A 26,681-nucleotide genomic window follows, 5' to 3' on the forward strand; every position below is an offset into this window, starting at 1 on the left:
CAGTAAGCTAAGCAGTATGCAATGCCAAGCAGTTGCAAAAGCAGATATTATTTCTGGGCAAATAAATAGGGAAATCTGTGACTTTATTATTACCCCTTTATAAAACCCTTGTTGTAAGGTCTTATCTTAATATGGTTTTGGGTTCCACACTGTTAAATAAATAAAGATAAAATGGAGCTGGAGAGAGTTCAAAGGCAGGCAACTAATGAATGGGATTGATAACAAACTCATTGGCTCTCAAACTATTTATTTAAAGTAAGCAAAGCAGGACTGTATCATAGGAGTAAAGACTGTAGTAGACCTGCAGATTAAGCAGGAGATTGTCGGGTAGGAAATATTCCTTCCCAGGACCTGCTGATCAGTGGAGGAGACCACTGCTATAACATGCAGTGATCTTCTCCACTGTATGGGGAGGAGTGATGACTAATGCCATCGCTTGTCCCCATACTGAATCATTTTTGCCGGCAGCAGATCGTGATTAGACAGCACCATCTTCCACCGGCAAACAATTAGGCCTCTTTCACACGGGCGTCATGTTTTTGGCCCGGATAAGATGCGGGTGCGTTGCGGCAAAATGCGCGATTTTTGCGCGCGAGTGCAAATCATTGTCATGCGTTTTGCAAAATCGCCATGTTTGGTACCCAAACCCGAACTAAGAAGTTCGGGTTTGGGATCGGGGTTGTGTAGATTGTATTATTTTCCCTTATAACATGGTTATAAGGGAAAATAATAGCATTCTGAATACAGAATGCATAGAACAATAGAGCTGGAGGGGTTAAAAAGTTTTAAAAAAATTTAACTCACCTTAATCCACTTGATCGTGCAGCCCGGCTTCTCTTCTGTCTTCTTCTTTGAGGAATAGGACCTTTGATGACGTCACTGCGCTCATCACGTGGTCCATCACATGATCTTTTACTATGGTGATGGATCATGTGACGGACCATGTGATGAGCACAGTGACGTCCCCACAGGTCCTTTTCCTGTGCACAGCAAAGATGAAGACAGAAGAGAAGCCGGGCTGCGCGAACAAGTGGATAAAGGTGAGTTAAATTATTATTATTATTTTTTTAACCCCTCCAGCCCTATTGTACTATGCATTCTGTATTAAGAATGCTATTATTTTCCCTTATAACCATGTGGTAAATTCAGTTGACATCCGGGTTTGTCCGGGTTTGTAATCCTGTGTCCGGGTACAAGCCTTTCTCAGACCTGGACACAGGATTAATTCAAACTGCAGTGCAGACTGTCTGACTTGCTCGCTCACGATCCTGACAGCTGGCGACGAGTGAGCGGCGGCGAGCTGTGAGCAGCCGGCACTCCAGGACCGTCTCGAACCTGAAGAGGATGGTCAGGATGGATTGGAAGCCGGAGAGCTGGGGGCTGCGGGTGGTCAGGAGCAGGAGCACGAAGACGCTGCTGAAGCAGAGCAGCAAACCCTCGTCCCACAGCATGGCGGCCGTGACGGGACTGAGCTGCTCTCACTCCCAGATCAGGCCGGATAATAATGAGACGAGCCGCGGACCTGCGCTCCTCCCATCCCCGGCTCTTCTGCTGTGCTCCTTTCCTATCACGACACCTCCCCTCTCCCCCGGTCTCCGTTACCGGGCCCAGGAAAGCTGCCGGACTCTCACACAGCACTCTACAGTCAGTGTGCCGGCCCTGAGAGACGGTTCCTGGGGGATGAAGGCCACATTACTCTAACTGGGGGTCACTAATGGGGGCATTATTCTTAATGGGTGGCACTAATGGGGGCATTACTCTTACTGGGAACATTATTCTTACTGGGGGGCACTAATAGGGGGAATTATTCATTCTGGGGCACACTAATAGGGCCATTACTCTTACCGGGGCACAATAATGGGGGCATTACTATTACTGAGGGGGCATTACTATTACTGGGTGCATTACTATTACTGGGGCCTCAAATGGGGACTTTAATATTCCTGGGGAGCCACAGTATTACAGCGACTTCACACCCCGTGCTAAGCCACGCCCCACGACCACACCCCTTTGGGGTGTGGCTTAACTTGCCTGGTATTTTTTATTGGGAAAGGTGGCAACCCTACTGACAATGCATATCAGAGCAAAAACCAAGCTATGAATTGTAAAAAAAAACTGGTTGTAGAGATCAGAGACAGGAGGCGCAGATCTGCAGAAGGGTACAAAAAACATTCTGCTCCATTGAGTTCCCAAGAGCACAGTGGCCTCTATAATTCTTACATGGAAGAAGATTAGAACAACCAGGACTCTTACTAGAGCTGGCCTCCCCACCAAACTAAGAAATTGGGAGAGAAGAGCTCTGGTAAGAGAGGTGACCAAGAACCCAATGGTCTCTCTGGGCAGCTCTACGTGCAGATGGCAGAATCTTCCTGAAGGTCAACAATCACTGCAGCACTCCACCAATCTGAGCTTTATAGCAGAGTGGCCAGAAAGAAGCCTCTTCTCAGTAAAGGACACATGAAAGTTTGAAAGAAAAGCACCTAAAAGACTGTTAGGCCTCATGCACACGACCGTTTTTTTTAAGGTCCGCAAAAACGGGGTCCATAGGTCCGTGATCCGTGTCCGTTTTTTCTTCCGTGGGTCTTCCTTGATTTTTGGAGGATCCACGGACATGAAGAAAAAATCGTTTTGGTGTCCGCCTGGCCATGCGGACCCAAACGGATCCGTCCTGACTTACAATGGGGACGGATCCGTTTGATGTTGACACAATATGGTGCAATTGCAAACGGATCCGTCCCCCATTGACTTTCAATGTAAAGTCAGGAGTCCCTATTATACTAGTTTTCTCCAATCCGATGGTATATTTTAACTTGAAGCGTCCCCATCACCATGGGAACGCCTCTGTTAGAATATACCATCGGATTTGAGTGAGATCGTGAAACTCAGATCCGACAGTATATTCTAACACAGAGGCGTTCCCATGGTGATGGGGACGCTTCAAGTTAGAATATACTAAGAACTGTGTACATGACTGCCCCCTGCTGCCTGGCAGCACCCGATCTCTTACAGGGGGCTGTGATCTGCACAATTAACCCCTCAGGTGCCGCACACTGTGGGGGGGAGAGGGGAGGCCGCACACTGTGCCACCAATGAAAATAATACAATAGAGGGAGGGAGGGGGGGCCGGGGGGGCCGCACACTGTGCCACCAATGAAAATAATACAATAGAGGGAGGGAGGGGGGACCGGGGGGGGGCCGCACACTGTGCCACCAATGAAAATAATACAATAGAGGGAGGGAGGGGGGCCGGGGGGGCCGCACTGGCCACCAATGAAATTAAAACTGAGGAGGGACTGAAAACGGCACAACGGCCACGGATGCACACAACGGTCGTGTGCATGAGGCCTCATACTGTGAACAACTCTTCATAAAGAGGCATAATATTCATAAAGATAAAAGATCTGAAATTAGGCGAAATCTGGATACCCAGGTATTTGAACTTGGACATCAATAAGTGAGGTCTGGGTCACCGAAGACCATTTGGGGTAATTCATCAAAGAGCATTAGGATTAACATTTATTCTAATTTATGCGGCGACCAGAATAGCCACCAAATTCTCTAAACGATGGTATAGTACTAAGCATTGAGGATGTCACCCATTTAAAGGGGTTTTCTGGGAGTTCAACACTGATGACCTATCCTTGAGATCGTTGGAGGTCCATCTCCCGGCACCCTTACCAATCAGCTGTTTGAAGAGGCCGTGGCGCTCCAGTGAGCATAGCGCTGTACATCATATACAGTTGCAAGAAAAAGTATGTGAACCCTTTGGAATTATATGGATTTCTGTACAAATTGGTCATAAAATGTGATCTGATCTTCATCTAAGTCACAACAATAGACAATCACAGTCTGCTTAAACTAAACCTTCACAGTGCAGGTGGAAAAGGTATGTGAACCCTTGGATTTAATAACTGGTTGAACCTCTTTTGGCAGCAATAACTTCAACCAAACATTTTCTGTAGTTGCAGATCAGACGTGCACAACGGTCAAGAGTCATTCTTGACCATTCCTCTTTACAGAACTGTTTCAGTTCAGCAATATTCTTGGGATGTCTGGTGTGAATCGCTTTCTTGAGGTCATACCACAGCATCTCAATCGGGTTGAGGTCAGGACTCTGACTGGGCCACTCCAGAAGGCGTATTTTCTTCTGTTTAAGCCATTCTGTTGTTGATTTACTTCTATGCTTTGGGTCATTGTCCTGTTGCAAAACCCATCTTCTGTTGAGCTTCAGCTGGTGGACAGATGGCCTTAAGTTCTCCTGCAAAATGTCTTGATAAACTTGGGAATTCATTTTTCCTTCGATGATAGCAATCCGTCCAGGCCCTGACGCAGCAAAGCAGACCCAAACCATGATGCCCCCACCATCATACTTCACAGTTGGGATGAGGTTTTGATGTTGGTGTGCTGTGCCTCTTTTTCTCCACACATAGTGTTGAGTTTCTTCCAAATAACTCAACTTTGGTTTCATCTGTCCACAGAATATTTTGCCAGTACTGCTGTGGAACATCCAGGTGCTCTTGTGCAAACTGTAAACGTGCAGCAATGTTTTTTTTGGACAGCAGTGGCTTCCTCTGTGGTATCCTCCCATGAAATCCATTCTTGTTTAGTGTTTTACGTATCGTAAATTCGCTAACAGGGATGTTAGCATATGCCAGATACTTTTGGAAGTCTTTAGCTGACACTCTAGGATTCTTCTTCACCTCATTGAGCAGTCTGCGCTGTGCTCTTGCAGTCATCTTTACAGGATGGCCACTCCTAGGGAGAGTAGCAGCAGTGCAGAACTTTCTCCATTTATAGACAATTTGTCTTACCGTGGACTGATGAACAGCAAGGCTTTTGGAGATACTTTTATAACCCTTTCCAGCTTTATGCAAGTCAAAAATTCTTAATCGTAGGTATTCTGAGAGCTCTTTTGTTCGAGGCATCATTTACATCAGGCAATGCTTCTTGTGAAAAAGCAAACCCAGAACTGGTGTGTGTTTTTTATAGGGCAGGGCATCTGTAACCAACACCTCCAATCTCATTGATTGGACTCTAGTTGGCTGACAACTCACTCCAATTAGCTCTTGGAGATGTCATTAGTCTAGGGGTTCACATACTTTTTCCACCTGCACTGTGAATGTTTACATGGTGTGTTCATTAAAAACATGGTAACATTTAATTCTTTGTGTGTTATTAGTTTAAGCAGACTGTAATAGTCTATTGTTGTGACTTAGATGAAGATCAGATCACATTTTATGACCAATTTGTGCAGAAATCCATATCATTGCAAAGGGTTCACATACTTTTTCTTGCAACTGTAAGTGACTGTGCTTGGTATTGAAACCCAGGCCCGTTCACTTGAATGGAACTGAACTGCACATAGGCCATGTAACCGATGAACATCACATCACTGGCCTAGGAGGAGGCCGTAGTGCTCACCGGCACGCCGTGACCTTTTCAAACAGCTGATCAGGTACCAAGTACAGTGCCAGACCCCCACAACCAGATATTGAAGACCTATCCAATTTTCCTATGACTGATCCACATAGAAGTCCACTAATATCCAGTGATGATCTTAACATCTCTGCTAGAGATGAACAAATCGAAGTTGAAGTGGAATTCGATCCGAATTTCAGGAAAAACTCGATTTGCACCGAATCCGAATTTCCTCACACTTCGTGGTAACGAATCACATTTTTTCCTAAAATGGCTGCTGCATGTGTGAGGACATGGAGCAAGGAACTCTGGGAAGGCGGGATCACCCATAATGCCATGCATGCAGCCAATCAGCAGCCAACCCTGTGATTTCACAGCCCTATAAATAGTCTCGGCCATCTTGGATTCTGCCATTTTCCAGTGTACTTAGTCCAGGGACAGACGTCAGCAAGCCCTAGGAACAGTGCTAGAAGAAATTTCATTGTGCTAAAAAAAACGATTTACAAGTGCAGGGAAAGATTATTCAAGTTGTAGGGAAAGGATAGGGAAGAATCATTCCACAGCATTTATATTGAACAGGGTTCAGTAGGGGAGGTTACAGCCTGGGTAATAGGAACAATCCTATTACACCTTGCTGCACTGAATGGGGGCCCAAATTGCCAAATTACAGCTCTGTAATTCCAGCAAACCGTTTTTGTTATTGGGGTGTTACAGCCATTAACAGGGTTTATTACAGGGAAATATTTCTATGTCTTATTTGCCCTTGTGCGGTGCAGTAATATGTTCTAAAGCATTTTTTGTCTTGTATTAGTGGGAAAAAATGGCTTATTAGCCGTTGTGTGGTGAAGTGCTAAAATTACACCACTTTTTGTCGTGTATTAGTGGCAAAAGAAAAATATATTTGCCGTTCAGCAGTGCAGTTATATGTTCTAAAGCCTTTTGTGGCATGTATTAGTAGCAAAGAAAAATATATTTGCACTTCAGCGGTGCAGTTATATGTTCTAAAGCCTTTTGTGGCGTGTTTTAGTGGCAAAAGTAAAATATATTTGCCGTTCAGCGGTGCAGTTATATGTTCTAAAGCCCTTTTTGTCGTGTAATAGTGGCAAAAGTAAAATATATTTGCCATTCAGCGGTGCAGTTATTGTCACAGTCTCTCCAGTGACAGGGGTCAGGAGATCTAAGAGACTGGCTGCATGTGATGTTATCTGACAGTCCCTTTGGATTCACTTTGTTCAATAATGTTGTGTCACGGCTGAGGATGGGGAAAACCCTCAGCCGTGCGGTATCCGGAGATGTAAGGTTGCTACTTGGCCAGTAACACAGAATTAGGGAGCAGGTCACCTCCTATGGCTTCCCTAATCTGACCCTAACTCCTAGCTGCATGAGCCGCCCTTGAAGGTAGGAGGGCTCATGCTCAGGAACCTTGGATCCCTTCTGACCCTCCGTCGATCCCTGAACTAGGAGCTGGGTACCTCCTACGGAGTAACAGGACACGGAGTAACAGGAGTCTAAAATGGCCAAGCTATAAAGAAAAGGGAACATAAACAGACATATGGCAATGGCAGGTAAGTGAGACTAGTACCACACTTACCTGCCACAGACACACAACCTGGAACCCACGTGCAAGTGCTGCTGTCCACAAACAACACAAGAGACACAGCACACAACACACATCACACGGGAAACCAGAAAACCATATGCTGCAATAAATAAAGACCACACAAACATCTTCTAAACACCATACATAAACCTATGACCACAAGGGTGGCCCCCACTGGCAGATGGAATAACACAGGAGGCGGCTCCAGCTAACCATGGCTGAAGTACCCCTCAGACTAGAGATATTCACTGAGGCTATATAGGGCCAAGTAGCCACACCCACAGTCAGACACACCCAGTGCACACACACACTAGGAAGGAAGTTAACCCTTCCAACACCAGGGAAGGGAAGACTTCAACTAAAAGGGGAAGTGCACACAACACATATAACACCCCGTGCACACCGATAAAAGGCACACCTATAAAGAGAGGTTGCCAGGTGCAACCGCATGCACAACATAGCTAGCTGCCACGATACAGCTCAGGCTGCTATGCTGCCACATAAATAATGTTGCCAGCGGCAACCACAGGTGAGGCAAATACTACAGCCCTCACCTCTGATTGACAACCAGACCAAACTGCTGACAACCGCATGCGACCACAAGAGTCACGACCATAAGCATGGTCGTGACATGTTGCTGGTCATGGCCACACCTCTTGTCTCAGGTGTAGATTAAGTGGTCATTCCAACTCCTATTTAGTCTGACCTCACCCATCATGCTAAGCTCCTTTTGGATGTTGGAAATGCTGGTGTTGGTTCTCCTCTGAGTTCCTGCTCGTCCACATACTTCAGAGTTAAATGTCTTTCCTTTATTTCTTGTTTGTTGTATTTCCCCTACCATTTGGTTTTAGGCCTGAGGGGGTCTCCTGTTCTTTCAGCTGGGAAGGAATAGGCCATCCGTTGTCCTGACACTATCTCCAGGGCCCTGTTAGGGCTTAGGTTCTTGTGTATGAACTTTCCTATCATCAAGGTCTGTTCATAATGACAGTAGTCAGGGCTCGGATTAGGGACTCACTAGCTGTAACCATTCCCCTATCCCTAGTTTCCAGGCCTAGTACCTTTCCCCTCCCCCTCTGTGTTCGGTGTGAAGTTAGTTCCCACACCACACCGTGACAGTTATATGTTCTAAAGCCTTTTGTGACATGTATTAGAGGCAAAAGTAAAACATATTTGCCGTTCAGCGGTGCAGTTATGTTCTAAAGCCTTTTGTGGCGTGTATTAGTGGCAAAAGTAAAATATATTTGCCGTTCAGCGGTGTAGTTATATGTTCTAATGCCTTTTGTAGCGTACATAAGTGGAAAAAGAAAACTATATTTGCCGTTCAGCGGTGCAGTTATATGTTATAAAGCCCTTTTTGTCGTGTAATAATGGCAAAATAAAAATATATTTGCCGTTCAGCGGTGCAGTTATATATTCTAAAGCCTTTTGTGGCGTGTATTAGTGGCAAAAGTAAAATATATTTGCCGTTCAGCGGTGTAGTTATATGTTCTAATGCCTTTTGTAGCGTACATAAGTGGAAAAAGAAAACTATATTTGCCGTTCAGCGGTGCAGTTATATGTTCTAAAGCCTTTTGTGGCGTGTTTTAGTGGCAAAAGAAAAATATATTTACCGTTCAGCGATGCATTTATATATGTTCTAAAGCCTTTTGTGGCGTGTATTAGTGGCAAAAGTAAAATATATTTGCTGTTCAGCGGTGCAGTTATATGTTCTAAAGCCCTTTTTGTCCTGTAATAGTGGCAAAATAAAAATATCTTTGCCGTTCAGCAATGCAGTTATATGTTCTAAAGCCTTTTGTGCAGTGTATTAGTGGCAAAAAATATATATATTTGCCATTCAGCGGTGCAGTTGTATGTTATAAAGCCCTTTTTGTTGTGTAATAGTGGCAAAATAAAAATACTTGCCCTTCAGCGGTGCAGTTATATCTTCTAAAGCCTTTTGTGGCGTGTATTAGTGGTAAAAGAAAAATATATTTGCCATTCAACGGTGCAGTTATGTTCTAAAGCCTTTTGCGGTGTGTATTAGTGGCAAAAGTAAAATTATATTTGCCGTTCAATGATGCAGTTATATGTTCTAAAGCATTTTGTGGCGTGTATTAGTGGCAATAACAAAATATATTTGCCGTTCAGTGGTGCAGTTATATGCTCAGTATCTGAGGAAAGGGATTTAGGGGTCATTATTTCAGAAGACTTAAAGGTAGGCAGACAATGTCATAGAGCAGCAGGAAATGCTAGCAGAATGCTTGGGTGGATAGGGAGAGGCATTACCAGTAGAAAGAGGGAGGTGCTCATGCCCCTCTACAGAGCACTAGTGAGACCTCATCTGGAGTATTGTGCTCAGTACTGGAGACCATATCTCCAGAAGGATATTGATACTTTGGAGAGAGTTCAGAGAAGAGCTACTAAACTAGTACGTGGATTGCAGGCTAAAACTTACCAGGAAAGATTAAAGGACCTTAACATGTATAGCTTGGAAGAAAGACGAGACAGAAGGGATATGATAGAAACTTTTAAATACATAAAGGGAATCAACAAGGTAAAAAAGGAGAGAATATTTAAAAGAAGAAAAACTGCTACAAGAGGGCGTAGTTTTAAATTAGAGGGGCAAAGGTTTAAAAGTAATATCAGGAAGTATTACTTTACTGAGAGAGTAGTCGATGCATGGAATAGCCTTCCTGCAGAAGTGGTAGCTGCAAATACAGTGAAAGAGTTTAAGCATGCATGGGATAGGCATAAGGCCATCCTTCATATAAGATAGGGCCAAGGGCTATTCAAAGTATTCAGTATATTGGGCAGACTAGATGGGCCAAATGGTTCTTATCTGCCGACACATTCTGTTTCTATGTTTATATGTTCTAAAGCCCTTTTTGCCATGTATTAGTGGCAAAACTAAAATATATTTGCATTCAGCGATGCAGTTATATGTTCTAAAGCCCTTTTTGTCCTGTTATAGTGGCAACATAAAAATTTATTTGCCGTTCAGCGATGCAGTTATATGTTCTAAAGCCTTTTGTGCCGTGTATTAGTAGCAAAAGTAAAATATATTTGCTGTTCAGCGGTGCAGTTATATGTTCTAAAGCCCTTTTTGTCCTGTAATAGTGGCAAAATAAAAATATCTTTGCCGTTCAGCAATGCAGTTATATGTTCTAAAGCCTTTTGTGCAGTGTATTAGTGGCAAAAAATATATATATTTGCCATTCAGCGGTGCAGTTGTATGTTATAAAGCCCTTTTTGTTGTGTAATAGTGGCAAAATAAAAATATACTTGCCCTTCAGCGGTGCAGTTATATCTTCTAAAGCCTTTTGTGGCGTGTATTAGTGGTAAAAGAAAAATATATTTGCCATTCAACGGTGCAGTTATGTTCTAAAGCCTTTTGCGGTGTGTATTAGTGGCAAAAGTAAAATTATATTTGCCGTTCAATGATGCAGTTATATGTTCTAAAGCATTTTGTGGCGTGTATTAGTGGCAATAACAAAATATATTTGCCGTTCAGTGGTGCAGTTATATGCTCAGTATCTGAGGAAAGGGATTTAGGGGTCATTATTTCAGAAGACTTAAAGGTAGGCAGACAATGTCATAGAGCAGCAGGAAATGCTAGCAGAATGCTTGGGTGGATAGGGAGAGGCATTACCAGTAGAAAGAGGGAGGTGCTCATGCCCCTCTACAGAGCACTAGTGAGACCTCATCTGGAGTATTGTGCTCAGTACTGGAGACCATATCTCCAGAAGGATATTGATACTTTGGAGAGAGTTCAGAGAAGAGCTACTAAACTAGTACGTGGATTGCAGGCTAAAACTTACCAGGAAAGATTAAAGGACCTTAACATGTATAGCTTGGAAGAAAGACGAGACAGAAGGGATATGATAGAAACTTTTAAATACATAAAGGGAATCAACAAGGTAAAAAAGGAGAGAATATTTAAAAGAAGAAAAACTGCTACAAGAGGGCGTAGTTTTAAATTAGAGGGGCAAAGGTTTAAAAGTAATATCAGGAAGTATTACTTTACTGAGAGAGTAGTCGATGCATGGAATAGCCTTCCTGCAGAAGTGGTAGCTGCAAATACAGTGAAAGAGTTTAAGCATGCATGGGATAGGCATAAGGCCATCCTTCATATAAGATAGGGCCAAGGGCTATTCAAAGTATTCAGTATATTGGGCAGACTAGATGGGCCAAATGGTTCTTATCTGCCGACACATTCTGTTTCTATGTTTATATGTTCTAAAGCCCTTTTTGCCATGTATTAGTGGCAAAACTAAAATATATTTGCATTCAGCGATGCAGTTATATGTTCTAAAGCCCTTTTTGTCCTGTTATAGTGGCAAAATAAAAATATCTTTGCCGTTCAGCAATGCAGTTATATGTTCTAAAGCCTTTTGTGCAGTGTATTAGTGGCAAAAAATATATATATTTGCCATTCAGCGGTGCAGTTGTATGTTATAAAGCCCTTTTTGTTGTGTAATAGTGGCAAAATAAAAATATATTTGCCGTTCAGCGGTGCAGTTATATCTTCTAAAGCCTTTTGTGGTGTGTATTAGTGGCAAAAGTAAAATATATTTGCCGTTCAGCGATGCATTTATATATGTTCTAAAGCCTTTTGTGGCGTGTATAAGTGGAAAAATAAATATATATTTGCCGTTCAGCGGTGCAGTTATATGTGATAAAGCCCTTTTTGTTGTGTAATAAGTGGCAAAATTAAAATATATTTGCCGTTCAGCGGTGCAGTTATATCTTCTAAAGCCTTTTGTGGCGTGTATTAGTGTCACGTCTGCAATTTTTTCAACAGTGGATCTCAACTGCGGGTTATTAGGATCAATCAGATATGAATCTCAGGCGTCACTCACAACCTCAACGGTGAGTTAGAGATTCTACCATCACGTGATCAGGAGGAAAAAAGTACAACTCAGGTCCGCACAGTACTATTGCTTCATAGACTGCGGGTAGGTGTTAGTATGTTAGTGTGCGGTAGCTGCCGCAGGTTAGCAGGGGGCACTCAGTAAGAATCCTACACAGTTATCTCAGCCTGCATGTAAGTAAAGGAGAGAAGCTCTCTCACATAATGGGTACTTGCGATTGGCAGGGCAAAGCGATGGTGGAAACTTCCAAGGATGGCGGCAGTATCAGGCCGGAGCGGATCCGTCTTCCAGCTGGTAGTGTGGGAATAAGAAGGGTCCGGTTACTGAGCAGATCTGTCCTCCGGATGGCAGCTGGGGTACTGGAGCGGGTCCGGTTGTGGTGCGGATCCGTCTCCCAGATGACAGCGGGGGTGAGGTGAAAGGTTCGGTTCCTAGATCCCATACACAGGTGGTGAGGCAGCAGGCGTACCGACAAACAATTACAGCACGCCATGCCGCCTCACCAGCCCCCTTAAACGGAACCAGGAAGTGCAATAGGGACCTCTGATTGGTCCGGATGACTTCCGCGTTCCACCGTGGAACGCAGCCACCGCGTCACAACCCGCGCGTCTTCCGCGTTCCACGGTGGAACGCAAGGACCGCGGCAGATGAAGAAAAGGCCGTCGCGTCGGCGGCATTACAATTAGTGGCAAAAGAAAAATATATTTGCCATTCAGCGATGCATTTATATATGTTCTAAAGCCTTTTGTGGCGTGTATAAGTGGAAAAATAAATATATATTTGCCGTTCAGCGGTGTAGTTATGTTATAAAGCCTTTTGTGTCGTGTATAAGTGGAAAAAGAAAAATATATTTACCGCTCAGCAGTGCAGTTATATGTTGAAAAGCCTTTTGTGGCGTGGATTAGTGGCAAAAGAAAAATAGATGTGCCATTCAGTGATGCAGTTATATATGTTCATAAGCCCTTTTTGTTGTGTAATAGTGGCAAAATAAAAATATATTTGCCGTTCAGGGGTGCAGTTATATGTTCTAAAGCCCTTTTTGTCATGTAATAGTGGCAAAAGAAAAATATATTTGCCCTTTCAGCGATGCAGTTATATGTTCTAAAGCCCTTTTTTGTGTGTATTAGTGTGAAAAAAAGGGTTTATTAGCCGTTGTGTGAGGAAGTGAGAAAATTACAGACTTTTTTGGGGTGTTTTAATTTCCTATTTATTTATTTGATCTAACAGTAAGTCAGACAGAAAAGTGCCAGGCCCTACACAGGGGAGTGGCAGAGGCCTAAATGTTTCTGGCACAGACAGAGGTTACAGCAGAGTAAAAGGCCGTGGCAGCAGGGGTCACTTCAAGAGGCCTGAGCTCCCAGTGTCAGCTAGCGGTCATGTCTTGACCAGCAACCCAGCGGTTCTTGAATGGTTGACTCGATCTTCGACTTCGTTGCAAATGACATTAGACACCCCCAGCCAAGAGTCAGCGGGTTCATCAGACACAACCCTTCGTTGGCATGGCCCGGGAGCAGGCCCTGTGCCCTTACCTGTCCTCAACCTGCCTCTGTCCTTTTCTGTTCCCTCAGCCAGAGAAGAATTGTATGCTGTGGGCTCAGCTCCACTATACGGTGAGGATGAGCTACTAGAAGACAGTCAGCAGCTGATGGCAAGCCAAGATGTGGAGTAGACATCCGCCGCTTCCTCTACTAGGCGGGCAAGTTGTGATGAGGAGAGGGGCGTGGGAGCTGGTGTTGCAAACAGTCAGACTCTTGACCCAGAGACCATTGAGGAGGACATCAGTGACGTGCATACAGTACTCGATGATGATGATGTAGCTGATCACACTTGGGAGCTGGGTGACGAAGGGGCTTCATCATCATCGGGAGAAGAGGGCGGCAGCTTGCCCTTGAGGCAGCAGCGGAGCCAGCAAGTCGCTAGCGTGGCCGGTAGTCAGCAGGGTGACAGCAGTGGGTGGTAGGGAGCCAGACGTGCCCGGAATAGACCACCCACTCACAGGACCCTACCTGCCCGGGAAGTAGCGGTGCACAGGTTCACGGAGGCAGCAGTGGTAGCAGTCAGTCAGTGCGTACTGTTGGGGGTAAAATCACCTTCTCGGCGGTGTGGCAGTTTTTTGTTAAGACGCCGGAGGAGGTGAACATGGCCATATGTAGAATCTGTGGGCAGAAGGGGAACTGTGGCCAGGGTGTCAATGTTGGCACCACGGCACTGCGTCAACATATGCAGCGTCACCATAAAGTTGCCTGGGAGAACCGTGGCTCTGATGTGGTGGTCCAGCCTGCCGCAGCAACCACCACATCACCCAGTGGCACGCAGCCGATTTCAGGCAGTCAAAGCTCCACCACCTCAGCTGAAAGGAGCTGTCTGTCCTTCCCATCATTTGCTGGTCCTGATGCTCCTGTTCCTCGCCCTCCTACTCCTTGTCATTCATTCCGTCAGCAATCGATCACTGAAGCGATTGCCAAGAGACAACAGTATACAGTTGCAAGAAAAAGTATGTGAACCTTTTGGAATGATATGGATTTCTGCACAAATTGGTCATAAAATGTGATCTGATCTTCATCTAAGTCACAACAATAGACAATCACAGTCTGCTCAAACTAATAACACACAAATATTTAAATGGTACCATGTTTTTATTGAACACACCATGTAAACATTCACAGTGCAGGTGGAAAAAGTATGTGAACCCAAGACTAATGACATCTCCAAGAGCTAATTAGAGTGAGGTGTCAGCCAACTGGAGTCCAATCAATGAGAAGAGAATCGAGGTGTTGGTTACAGCTGCCCTGCCCTATAAAAAACACACACCAGTTCTGGGTTTGCTTTTCACAAGAAGCATTGCCTGATGTGAATGATGCCTCGCACAAAAGAGCTCTCAGAAGACCTACGATTAAGAATTGTTGACTTGCATAAAGCTGGAAAGGGTTATAAAAGTGTCTCCAAAAGCCTTGCTGTTCATCAGTCCACGGTAAGACAAATTGTCTATAAATGGAGAAAGTTCAGCACTGCTGCTACTCTCCCTAGGAGTGGCTGTCCTGTAAAGATGACTGCAAGAGCACAGCGCAGACTGCTCAATGAGGTGAAGAAGAATCCTAGAGTGTCAGCTAAAGACTTACAAAAGTATCTGGCATATGCTAACATCCCTGTTAGCGAATTTACGATACGTAAAACACTAAACAAGAATGGATTTCATGGGAGGATACCACAGAGGAAGCCACTGCTGTCCAAAAAAAACATTGCTGCACGTTTACAGTTTGCACAAGAGCACCTGGTGTTCCACAGCAGTACTGACAAAATATTCTGTGGATGAAACCAAAGTTGAGTTGTTTGGAAGAAACACACAACACTATGTGTGGAGAAAAAGAGGCACAGCACACCAACATCAAAACCTCATCCCAACTGTGAAGTATGGTGGTGGGGGCATCATGGGTTGGGGCTGTTTTGCTGCGTCAGGGCCTGGACGGATTGCTATCACTGAAGGAAAAATGAATTTCCAAGTTTAGCAAGACATTTTGCAGGAGAACTTAAGGCATCTGTCCACCAGCTGAAGCTCAACAGAAAATGGGTGTTGCAACAGGACAATGACCCAAAGCATAGAAGTAAATCAACAAAGTGGCCTAAACAGAAGAAAATGCGCCTTCTGGAGTGGCCCAGTCAGAGTCCTGACCTCAACACGATTGAGATGCTGTGACATGACCTCAATAAAGCGATTCACGCCAGACATCCCAAGAGGAATGGTCAAGAATTACTCCTGACCGTTGTGCACGTTTGATCTGCAACTACAGGAAACGTTTCGTTGAAGTTATTGCTGCTGTAACATCCCAGAGTTATGTTACGAAACTCTTTTACCCCGCTATAACCTGTTAAGTGTATCTGCATTGTCATCCTGTGTAATTTAACATCACATCCTCACTAATGTGCATTGAAACCCTTGTTAAATGTATTTGCTGTAATTTTCATGTACACCAGCAGGTGGCAGCAATGTGTTTAGAAGGGACTTAGATCAGTTTAGCTCCCCCCCTCTTTGAGCAGAGTAGGCTCGCCCACATTCTGCCTCATGGGTGGGGAAGGAAGTTAGAGTTAGTGTGCCAGCCACCCCAGCTAGGGGAAGGCTGTGCTGGTAGGAACTCCCAGTTATAGGGATCCCAAGCCAGGATCGTGTCTCGGCTGAGACCAAAGATCTTCATTCCCAGTCTGAGCCCTTCAGTCTCAGCTGGTGACAAGCAAGAAGCCATCTCCAGAACTCCAGGAAGAACCATACCCTGTGAGCACAACTGTAAGTACCGTCCAGAGACCAGGAGAAGCTAAATTCCTCCTCAGCTAGTCAGTCCCATACACAGCAGAAGATAGAGCAGAAGATAGTAATTCCTGCCATATTCTCCAGGCATATGATAGAAGCAGAAGACAGATTCCTGCCATACATTGCCAATACCTGCTGGGATCAAAGACTATTGCTGTACCTCATATGGATTACTGCTACGCCAGAGTAAAGACAGGTTTGAATTATATTCCAAGTCTGGATCTCATTTACTGCTACCAAGTTCCTCAATTACTCCTACTAGCAACACAACATTTTATTGCAAGTGAGCCAGGATCCAGGAGTCAAGCCGTACCAAGGTAGGAGACACCGTTGGCACTATATCTACTACTACTACACAGAGACATTACCCCACTCTGGCATCCCTCATCTGGTACGTGAGTTGCAACACCTTAAAGGACCCTGAGACTGTACACTGCACACACTGCAATTGGCGTCACGAACAAAAACTATTAACTATCATTTACACCTGATCCAGTCATTGCATATTATAGCGTCAGTGTGCATAACCCCAATCCGGCTTACTGCACTGCCAAAGGAGGTTCAACCAGTTATTAAATTCAAGGGTTCACATACTTTTTCCACCTGCACTGTGAATGTTTACATGGTGTGTTCAATAAAAACATGGTAACATTTAATTCTTTGTGTGTTATTAGTTTAAGCAGACTGATTGTCTATTGTGACTTAGATGAAGATCAGATCACATTTTATGACCAATTTGTGCAAAAATCCATATGATTCCAAAGGGTTCACATACTTTTTCTTGCAACTGTACGTGCACGTATCCAACGGCGCAGAAGCTGAACGTGCTCCTGTCCAAGTTGCTGGTGCAAAAAGGCAGTACCAGCCCTGCACACACATGTCGAACAGAAGGTGGGCCAGTCCTTGAGCCTGCCAGTCTCTACCAAAGTGCACGGCAGTGCTGACATTTGGAGCTTTAACTACAGTCAGGGACAATACATGTCCTTTACGGCCCACTGGGTGAATGTGGTTCCTGCACAGACACACTAGCAACTTGGCCAGGTGACTCCTCTTCCGCCTCCACGTTCTCACGCTGTTGGTCCTGCGACAATGTCCGCCTCTGCCTCCTCATCCTCTACCGTGTCCTCAGCCTCCACTGCAGGGACAATTCTCAGTGCCCCTCCAGAATACCACATGTGCAGGGCACGGCCGTGTCCCGCTGTTCTGCACCTCGTTTACCTGGGCGAACTGAGTCACACAGGGGAGGAACTGCTCCGTGTCCTTCATCAAGAAATCGAATCCTGGCTTTCTTTGCAACAACTCAAAATTGGAACCATGGTGACCGACAATGGGAAGAACATGGTGTCTGCGCTGCATCAAGGAGGGCTGAGCCATGCGCCCTGCATGGCACACATGTTTAATCTGGTTGTCAAGTGGTTCCTGAAGTCTTCCACCTATCTGCAAGACATCCTAAAATGGCCAGTAAACTTTGCATGCACTTCAGCCACTCGTACACCCTCCTTGAGCTGCAGCGGCATCCCTTAACATAGGCTGATATGCGACGTTTCCACCTGTTGGAATTCCACCTTCCATATGTTGGACCGACTATACGAACAGAGAAAGGCCATAAACGATTTCTTGATGATCCAAGCGGACAGGAGTACTTCCCTGTGTAACATGCGTGACACCTGCTGTTTGCTCAGGCCCTTTGAGGAGGCCACGTTATTTGTCCATTACCAGGACTACGGGATGAACGATGTCATTCCACTGCTTCATGTCCTGGAACAGATGCTGGTAAATCTGGCTGGTCAGTGGACTAGAGACGTGGCGCCTAGATCTCACGGCCACATGACCCCTGTGGGGGCTGAAATGGAGAAGGAGGAAGAGGAGGAGGAGGACATTGGAGCACAAGTAATGTGTAGTGAAATCGGTGGTTTTTATACACAGGTGACAGGAGAGGAGGAGCAGGAGCAGCCAGAGGAGCTACAGGGTGATGAGGAAGACGAGGCAAAGGACCCAGACACACCGTGGCAGTATGCAGTGGAGATGGAGGCAGGGAGTCCCTCTGAGTCACTTGCACAAATGGCACGATGCTTGCTCACTTGCTTGCATAGTGACAGCTGAATTGTCACCATTCGGCAGAGGGATGACTTCTGGCTCTCCACTTTGTTGGACCCTCGCTACTGGTCCAAAATAGTGGCCTTTTTTACACCCACTGAGAGGGAGGACAAACTGAACTACTATATAGACTACTATGTAGTCAGTTGGCCGCTGCCTATCTGCGCCATCGTCAGTCCTCTCGCAGGTCTGACCGGGGGGGGGGGGGGCCCTCTGTGCTCACGTTCCACTGCCATGGCTGCTGGGGAGGGGTGGCAGAAGCAGTACCAGCTCCATCAGCAGCAGCCTGAGTCTAGAGTCACTGATGAGCAGCTTTCTTCACCCGCATAGTGAAGAAACTACTCACCAGCAGCTAGATATAGAGCAGGACCTGAACCAGCAGATGGTGGCATACTTGGACAGCACCCTGCCACCCCACATTGAAGATCCACTGGACTACTGGGCAGCCAAACTGGATTTGTGGCCACAACTGGCAGAGTTTGCCCTGGAAAATCTGTCCTGCCCGGCAAGTAGTGTGGCATCAGCGGGTGTTTAGTGTGGCAGGGGCCATAGTTACCCCAAGAAAAACTCGCTTGTCCACCCAAAATGTGGAGAGACTGACCTTTGTCAAGATGAATCAGGCGTGGATCAGCCAGGATTTTCACCCACCAATGCCTGATGCATCAGACTAGATCTTCCATGGTGCCACACCAACACTTTGACAAAAGAGACCGGTTTCTTCTGGCTACCTGCCTCAGCTACTATTCTGATGCTGCCACCCGCCTGATGCCACACATCTGATGCCAAGTGCTTCTTCTTACACCCACCATCGTCAGCGGGTACTGTTATTGCCACTCACCTCCCCACTCTGTCACCGGCAGTCGTTTCACGGCGAACTTTGCTCGTTCGCGCTTCGCTGAACTGGCTAACATATAACGATGTCCGCCAGCGCCATATTCTTTTAAATTGTGAAGAACTTTGACCCATGACACATCCATCAGGTGGTACAGGACAGCCAATTGAGATGTTTCAGCACATGGACATACCCCCTACCTTATAAATAAACCTGATCTGGCCGCCTTTTTACATTCAGTCTTTTGCCAGTGTAGGGAGAGGTTGCTGTGTGGAGCAGGGACAGACTGTTAGGGACACCAATCGCTAGCTAATAGGGCCACAAAAGTCCTTTTAAGGACTGGTATAGGTGTGCTATCGACAGGTGTGACTGAGAGGTGTAATATACTTATAATATACTTTCTAACATAGAAAGTATATTATAGTGCACTTGTATTGTGCAGCAGTTGTGTGCGGTTCTGCTGCAATACTGCAGCAACATAGAGTGCCAAACGCTATTGGAACAAATAATTTCTACTGGTGTGAAATACCAGTTGCCCCCCCAAAAAAGTGATTGAAGCAGGGGTGTTATATATCAATTATATACTTTCTATATAGTGCATTTGGGTAGTGCAGCATTTGTTTGCGGTTTTGCTGCGTAACCTCAGCTACACAGAGTAACAAACGCCATTGGAACAAATAATTTCTACTGGTGTGATATACCAGTTGCCCCCCAAAAAACTGATTGAAGCAGGGGTGTTATATACCAATTATATACTTTCTATATAGTGCAGCTGGGTAGTGCAGCATTTGTTTGCGGTTTAGCTGCGTTACCTCAGCTACAGATAGAGACAAACGCTATTGGAACAAATAATTTCTACTGGTGTGAAATACCAGTTGCCCCCCCAAAAAAGTGATTGAAGCAGGGGTGCTATATATCAATTATATACTTTCTATATAGTGCATTTGGGTAGTGCAGCATTTGTTTGCGGTCTAGCTGCGTTACCGCAGCTACAGATAGTGACGAACGACATCGAACAAATAATTTCTACTGGTGTGATATACCAGTTGCCCCCAAAAAATTTTTAAAAAAAGTGGGCTACAGTAAAACTGTTATTCAGTGACCGCATAATGTACCTCGAGCCACATAATCACATTTTCTTTTATGTCAGGTGAATGCCTCATTTTTAAGGCCTGTACTCCTGTGGCCTAAAATAAAAAATTGGCCTATGTCACCTTGCCACTCTGTGGCCTCCTGATGCTGCTGCCACCTCCACACTGTCATTCTGCTACTCTGTGGCCTCCTCATGCTGCTGCTGCTGCCACCTCCACACTTTCATTGTGCCACTCTGTGGCCTCCTCATGCTGCTTACACCTCACCACTATATCATAGGGCCACTCTGTGGAATTCTCATGCTGTTCCCACCATCCCCACTTCATGACTAGGCCACTATTTTGCCTTTTTGGGCTGACATCATCATTTATTTGACCCTTTTTCTGATTTGTCAGAAGGAAGGAAAAATGAGACGCACAATGGATCCTGTCTGTGTAGCAGCTGTAAGGCCTGTATGTTCCCATCAGAATTGGCTTGTGATTTGGTAGCCAAAAGTAGGAGTGGGTACAAAACACAAAAGACATGCAAATATTCCATTCACGTGTCATCTCTGTTTTGGATCCACTCCTGTTTCTTTGGCATTAGCAATACTGATAGATTACTGACAAAATGTTGACCGAGTGAAGGTGGATGCTCAACAGACAGAGTCTGTTTTTTGTGGGTTATTGTTCTGACGGATCAGAGGAAGGGCAAATTAATCAGTGACCTCTCCAAGTAGAGGGGGGCTCTACTTGTATAAGCGTTTAATAGAACAGGTTCTGTAGACATCTCTGTGGAATCAGCCGACGACGATGTAAAAGGAGTGCTCTTCTTCTTGATGCTAACATCAACCTGTAAGGCTGAGTTCATACTTGAGTTATTTGGTCAGTTTTGGCCCCGTGACTGCACGAATAAGTGAAGTGTTCAGTGATTCTAAGAGCGACGCCTGTTATCTGCATGTCATACTGACTCACAGTATTATTTCACTACCAGAGCAGACTTCCTATGCGTGTCACTGTAAGGCACAGTGTTCTACACCCCTATAAAGGCTCTCTGCAGCCAGGAAATAGCGATTTGTCACAAATAAATTCGGATCAAACCAAATTTTTCCAGAAAATTCGGCGAACCGGCCGAATCAAATTTTTTAAAAAGTCACTCATCTCTAATCTCTGCTAATGATTCTACAACCAGAGCCAATAGGAGGGGTGATAGAGAGCACCCCAGTCTAATGCCCTTCTGAAGACAAAAGAGCTTGGATAGTAATCCATTGGCCCTGATACTAGCTAAAGGGATTGAATGCCATAATTGGGGTAAGGAAGGTAGAACACCAACATTTATAGATTAAGCACCATCTTTTGAAATGGTATGGCACACTACAGCAGCATCCGCCAACTCCACATGACCTCTGACCTCCTCATATGGGCATGCCTCACAGTAGGTAGAAATAAGCAGCAATAATTGTCATTATTTTTAAAGAGACAATAAAAAATGAAATAAAACAAAGCAATAAACAGTGCATCATAATATACACCTGGTCACAGGCACGCCTTACATGGCGTCGTACTCCACATTTACTGCACTGTTTGAATACACCATAAAACAATTATTTCTCTTGTAACCTTATATCATCGTGACTAAATACCATTTGTTCTAAATTCTTGCCGAGAACCCACTCGTATTATGGTCTGACCTCTTCAGAAGAACCCAGGCTTGTTGTGAACAGAATAAAAATATGATGGTGCTGCACCAAGCATTAATTAAACTGGCATGTATGCCATGTCTACGTCAGTCTTTTTCAGGATTACACTAAGCATTTATTGAAATGCATATTGAGTCCTATATTTAGAGCCGCGATGATGCTTCACAGTAATTAAAGGTGTTCTTTACTATGAGAATATATGTACGAGGGTGAACTTTTACCCTCTCCCTTAAAACACGCGGACTAAGGATGTATCCTTTAAAAATGTTTACATGTTCCTTTAACACATTAAACACCGGATGTTTTCATCCGCGCATGGTGAAAAGTTGCAGTGGCGGTGCGTGGACCAGGAGCGGCGCGGGGAGCCAGGTAAGTATATGCAATGTGAGGGGCCCGGCATATGGGGGGGGGGGGGAGGCGGTTTATAGGATTGGATAACCCCTTTAATGATCCTAGTAACGTTTTAATTTTTCTGGTGCTGTATCTGTATCAGCTTGTATTTTTTAATAGCACGATTTATTAATTTTTTTGCTACCATCAAAGGCAATATTTCTACTGTGAAAATGGATGCTACATGTGTAATTTATCAACTGGCTGGGCTCAGCGCTAGTATTGATCGAGCACCAAAGTGCTCGGGTGCTCAAGTAGAACACCTCGGGATGCTCGGGTGCTCGGTAGTCAATGGGAAGTCAATGGGAGAACCCGAGAATTAAACCAGGCAACCCCTGCTCTGAAGAGGGGAGGGTGTCTGGATCACATGAAAAGGTCAGAAATTGATGGAAACACCACTGAAATGGTTCGGGAACAGCATGGGGAGGATGTCTGGATGCATCTTGGACTACCAGGTCGCTGCTGGGAACAATGTTGTCCGAGTAGAACGCCACTTTTACAGACTGACAATATTACGCACAAAACCGAAGATAAAATCGATTTTAGAGGAAAAATTGTTAGGAAATATTCTTTCCTGTATATTTACTTGTATAAAAAAGTGCAAGTGCTGCTAAAAATGACAAGGAATTATTTTTAAGGAATTATCGGATATCCACTATAGAGATCCAATCATATTATCTGGTCCCTGTCGTTGAAATCTGATACTTTCTGGACAACTATTTATCCACCTCATATACTTCTACCCCATACATTCATACCTACGTGAATAAATTACCTAAGACTATAGGAACCTATGCTCGTAAGTGTTGAATTCTTCCTAATGAGGTGTGCACAACCATCATATATTTTATATCTATAAAGTCAGTCATGTATGCCAGAGTCCCAACAGACAAGACTTCACTGTCCTCATCAGGAGATTGACTCTCAATCTCCTCATCCTCTTCCTCCTCTTCAGCCCATCCACGCTGAACAGATGGAATAAACCTGCTGTGGGTACTACCCTCTGTAGTGGAGGCAACCGTCTCCTGCTCCTCATCATCCTATTCGAGCTGAGAAGACGAAAGGAGGGTGGTCTGGCTATGACCCTGTGTACTGTCTTCCCCCATTTCCACCTCTTCTACATGCAAAGCGTCCTCCTACATTGTGAGCAGCGAGCGTTTCAGTAGACACAGAAGCGGGATGGTTACACTGATAATAGCGGCACCTCAATGTTACGTAAAATCTCACAGAGGTCAGACATCCATGCCCACTCGTCGCTTGTGAAGAGCGGAAGCTGACTGGAAAGGCGACAACCATGTTGCAGCTGGTATTCCACTACTCCCCTCTGCTGCTCACAAAGCCTGGCCAACATGTGAAACGTGGAGTTCCAGCGTGTTCTCACGTCGCACAACAGTCGGTGAGCTGGCAATTGCAAGCGCTGCTGCAGCGTTGCCAGACCGGTGGCAGCTGTAGATGACTTTCGGAAATGGGCACACACGCGGCGCACCTTCACCAGTAGCTCAGGCAAACTGGGGTAGGTTTTGAGAAACTGCTGAACCACTAAGTTGAACACGTGGGCTAGGCATGGTATGTGTGTGAGCTTGCCGAGCTCCAAAGCCGCCACCAAGTTACGACCATTATCAGACACAACCATGCCTGGTTGTAGGTTGAGTGGCGAGAGCCACAGCTCAGTCTGGTCCCTTATATCCTGCCACAGCTCTGCGGCGGTGTGCTGTTTGTCACCTAAACATATTAGTTTAAGCACAGCCTGTTGCCGCTTCCCCACTGCAGTGCTACACTGCTTCCAGCTACTGACTGATGGCTGACTGATGCTGCAAGATGATAATTCAGAGGTGGAAGTGAAGGAGGAGGTGGAGGAGGAGAAGGGGGGGTTGCAGCCACTAATGTAGGTGGTGGCGGAAATCATGATGGAAGTAGGGCCCGCAATCCTTGGCGTCGGTAGCACCTGTGCCATCCCAGGGTACGACTCTCTCCCGGACTCCACAACGTTCACCCAGTGTGCCGTCGGGGAAATGTAGCGTTAAGTGGACTTTTTCAATAACTGCATTGATCAGGGCACGGGTGATGTTACTGGACACATGCTGGTGTAATGCGGGGATGGCACACCGGGAAAAATAGTGTCTGCTGGGGACTGAGTAACGAGGGACCACCGACCCCATTAGGCTGTGGAAAGCCTCAGTGTTCACAAGCCTAAATGGCAACATGCTATGGCCTGTGGGTGGCTGGGTATTTGCGCTTTCGTTTAAAGGCCTGGGGTATGGACATCTGTACGCTGCACTGGGACACAGAAGTGGATGTGCTAGCTGATGGTGCTTGCGAAGGTCCAGGTGCAGGGTGGGAGGCATCCGGGCCTACGTCTTGGACAGGGGGTGGGCCAGCACGTAACACAGGGGAAGAGGAGGTAGTGGTGTGACCAGCAGACACTGATTGTGGACCCAAGCGTTCGGCCCACCTATTAGGGTGCTTTGATGCCATGTGGCGGATCATGCTGGTGGTGGTGAGGTTGCTGGTATTCACGCCCCTGCTCATTTTGGTACGACACAGGTTGCAAATGACAATTCTTTTATCGTCCGCACTTTCCTCAAAAAAGCGCCAGACCGCGGAATAACTAGCCCTTGGCAAGGGAGATTGCCGCATGGGGGTGCTCCGGGGAACAGTTGAGGGCCTGTTTGGTGTGGCCCGCCTTCTCCCTTTTGCCACCCCACTGCCTCTTCCAGCCTGTTGCGGTGCTGCGGATCCCTCCCCCTCATTTATTGACAACTCTGTCTCACCCTAATCATCAACCTCTTGAGACACTAATTGAGGTTGACTTATTGGCAACTGTGTCTCATCATCATCATCCACCTCGTGAAACACTAATTGCCATTCCCCACTGTCATCTTCCTGTGACTGTGGATGCTCAAGAGTTTGGGCATCAGTGCACACGATCTCCTCATGTCCCTCTTCAAGCGGGCTTAGCGAGAGGCCCAAATCAAGGAATGGCGATGAAAAGAGCTCCTCGGAATATCCGAGTGTGGGATCACTTGTTTGCCATGACTCTCCATGGTGGGAGGAAGCAGGATCAGGGTGAGGATTTTGTTGACCAGACTCTTGGCTACTGAGACTGGACTTTGTGGAAGACTGGGTGGTGCTTAACCGACTGGAAGCATTATCTGCTGCAATCCAACCGACTACCTGGTCGCACTGGTGTGACTTTGAGAGTGGTGTCCTGCGCTGCCCTGCAAACTGGGACATGAAGCTAGGTATCATGGATGAGTGTGTTTCTTGTGCTCTGGCAGCAGACACAGTTTCACCGCGCCCAGAGCCACGGCCTCTGCGTGCACCATCAGCAGCACGGCCACTTCCCCATCCCTTACTGCTCGCCTTCTGCGTATTAAATGGTATATATGCTTGCAAGTATGTCACACGTACAGTAGCGCAGGTTTTGTAAGTGTATGCGCGAATAAATTAAACTGAATGTCACTGATATTTAGGATGTGCAAACGTTATACAGGAGATGTAGCACAGGTAATGTTGCTACTGTCACCAGCGGCTAATAAAAAATTACAGGGAATGTCACAGCTATTTGGGATGTGCAAACGTTATACAGGAGATGTAGCGCAAATAATATCGCTGTCCGCAGCATCTATGGAAAAAGTACACTGGATGTTAGATATTTTTAGGATGCGCACACGTTATACAGGAGATTTAGCACAGGTAATGTCACTGTCTGCAGCGTCTACGGAAAAAGTACACTGGATGACACAGATATTTTTAGGCTGCGCACACATTACACAGGAGATGTAGCGCAGATTATGTCGCTGTCTGCAGCGACCAAACAATTGCAAGCTAATTAGCGCAGGTTGCGCTAAAAATATATATTGCTGCCAGATACAACAATAGTCCTTAAAATAACTTTTTGGTCTCTAACAATTGCACGCAATTTAGCGCAGGTTGCACTAATAATGTATATTGCTGCCAGATACAACAATAGTCCTTAAAAGGACTTTTGGGTCTCTAATCGCACTCAATTTAGCGCAGGTTAAGCTAAAAATATATATTGCTGCCAAACACAACAATAGTCCTGAACACCAATCCTGCCTAACCAAAAAATAAAATTAAATTCCCTACACTATCTGTCCCTTCTACAGCACAGCTCTCCCTGACTAAGACTGGCTGAACCACGAGTCATCGGGTGCTTTATAGCACCCGATGATGCGTTCCGGCCAGCGAATCACTGTAATGCCAGTAACCAACAGGGCTACGGCAATACAGTGAGTGGCAGTACTTACCTGCACGTTTATTGGCTGTGTAGCAGCCAACAAACGTGCGGGGAGGAGACTCAAGCATGACGCTCCAGCACATGCAGTATTCGGCCAAACACCGCGATGTGCCGAGCATCGCGATGCTCGAGTCGAACTGGTGTTCGGCCGAGCATGCTT

The 26,681-nt window shown here is 45.6% G+C and overlaps 1 protein-coding gene across 1 annotated transcript in view; it reads left to right on the forward strand.

Moving 5' to 3' along the window:
* Positions 1-26,681, forward strand: part of LOC121005131 (proton channel OTOP2-like) — a 91,531-nt gene that overhangs the window by 49,009 nt on the left and 15,841 nt on the right. The window lies entirely within an intron of this gene.

Source organism: Bufo bufo, chromosome 6 (assembly GCF_905171765.1).
Source record: "Bufo bufo chromosome 6, aBufBuf1.1, whole genome shotgun sequence".
In the NCBI taxonomy this organism is placed as follows: Eukaryota; Metazoa; Chordata; class Amphibia; order Anura; family Bufonidae; genus Bufo; species Bufo bufo.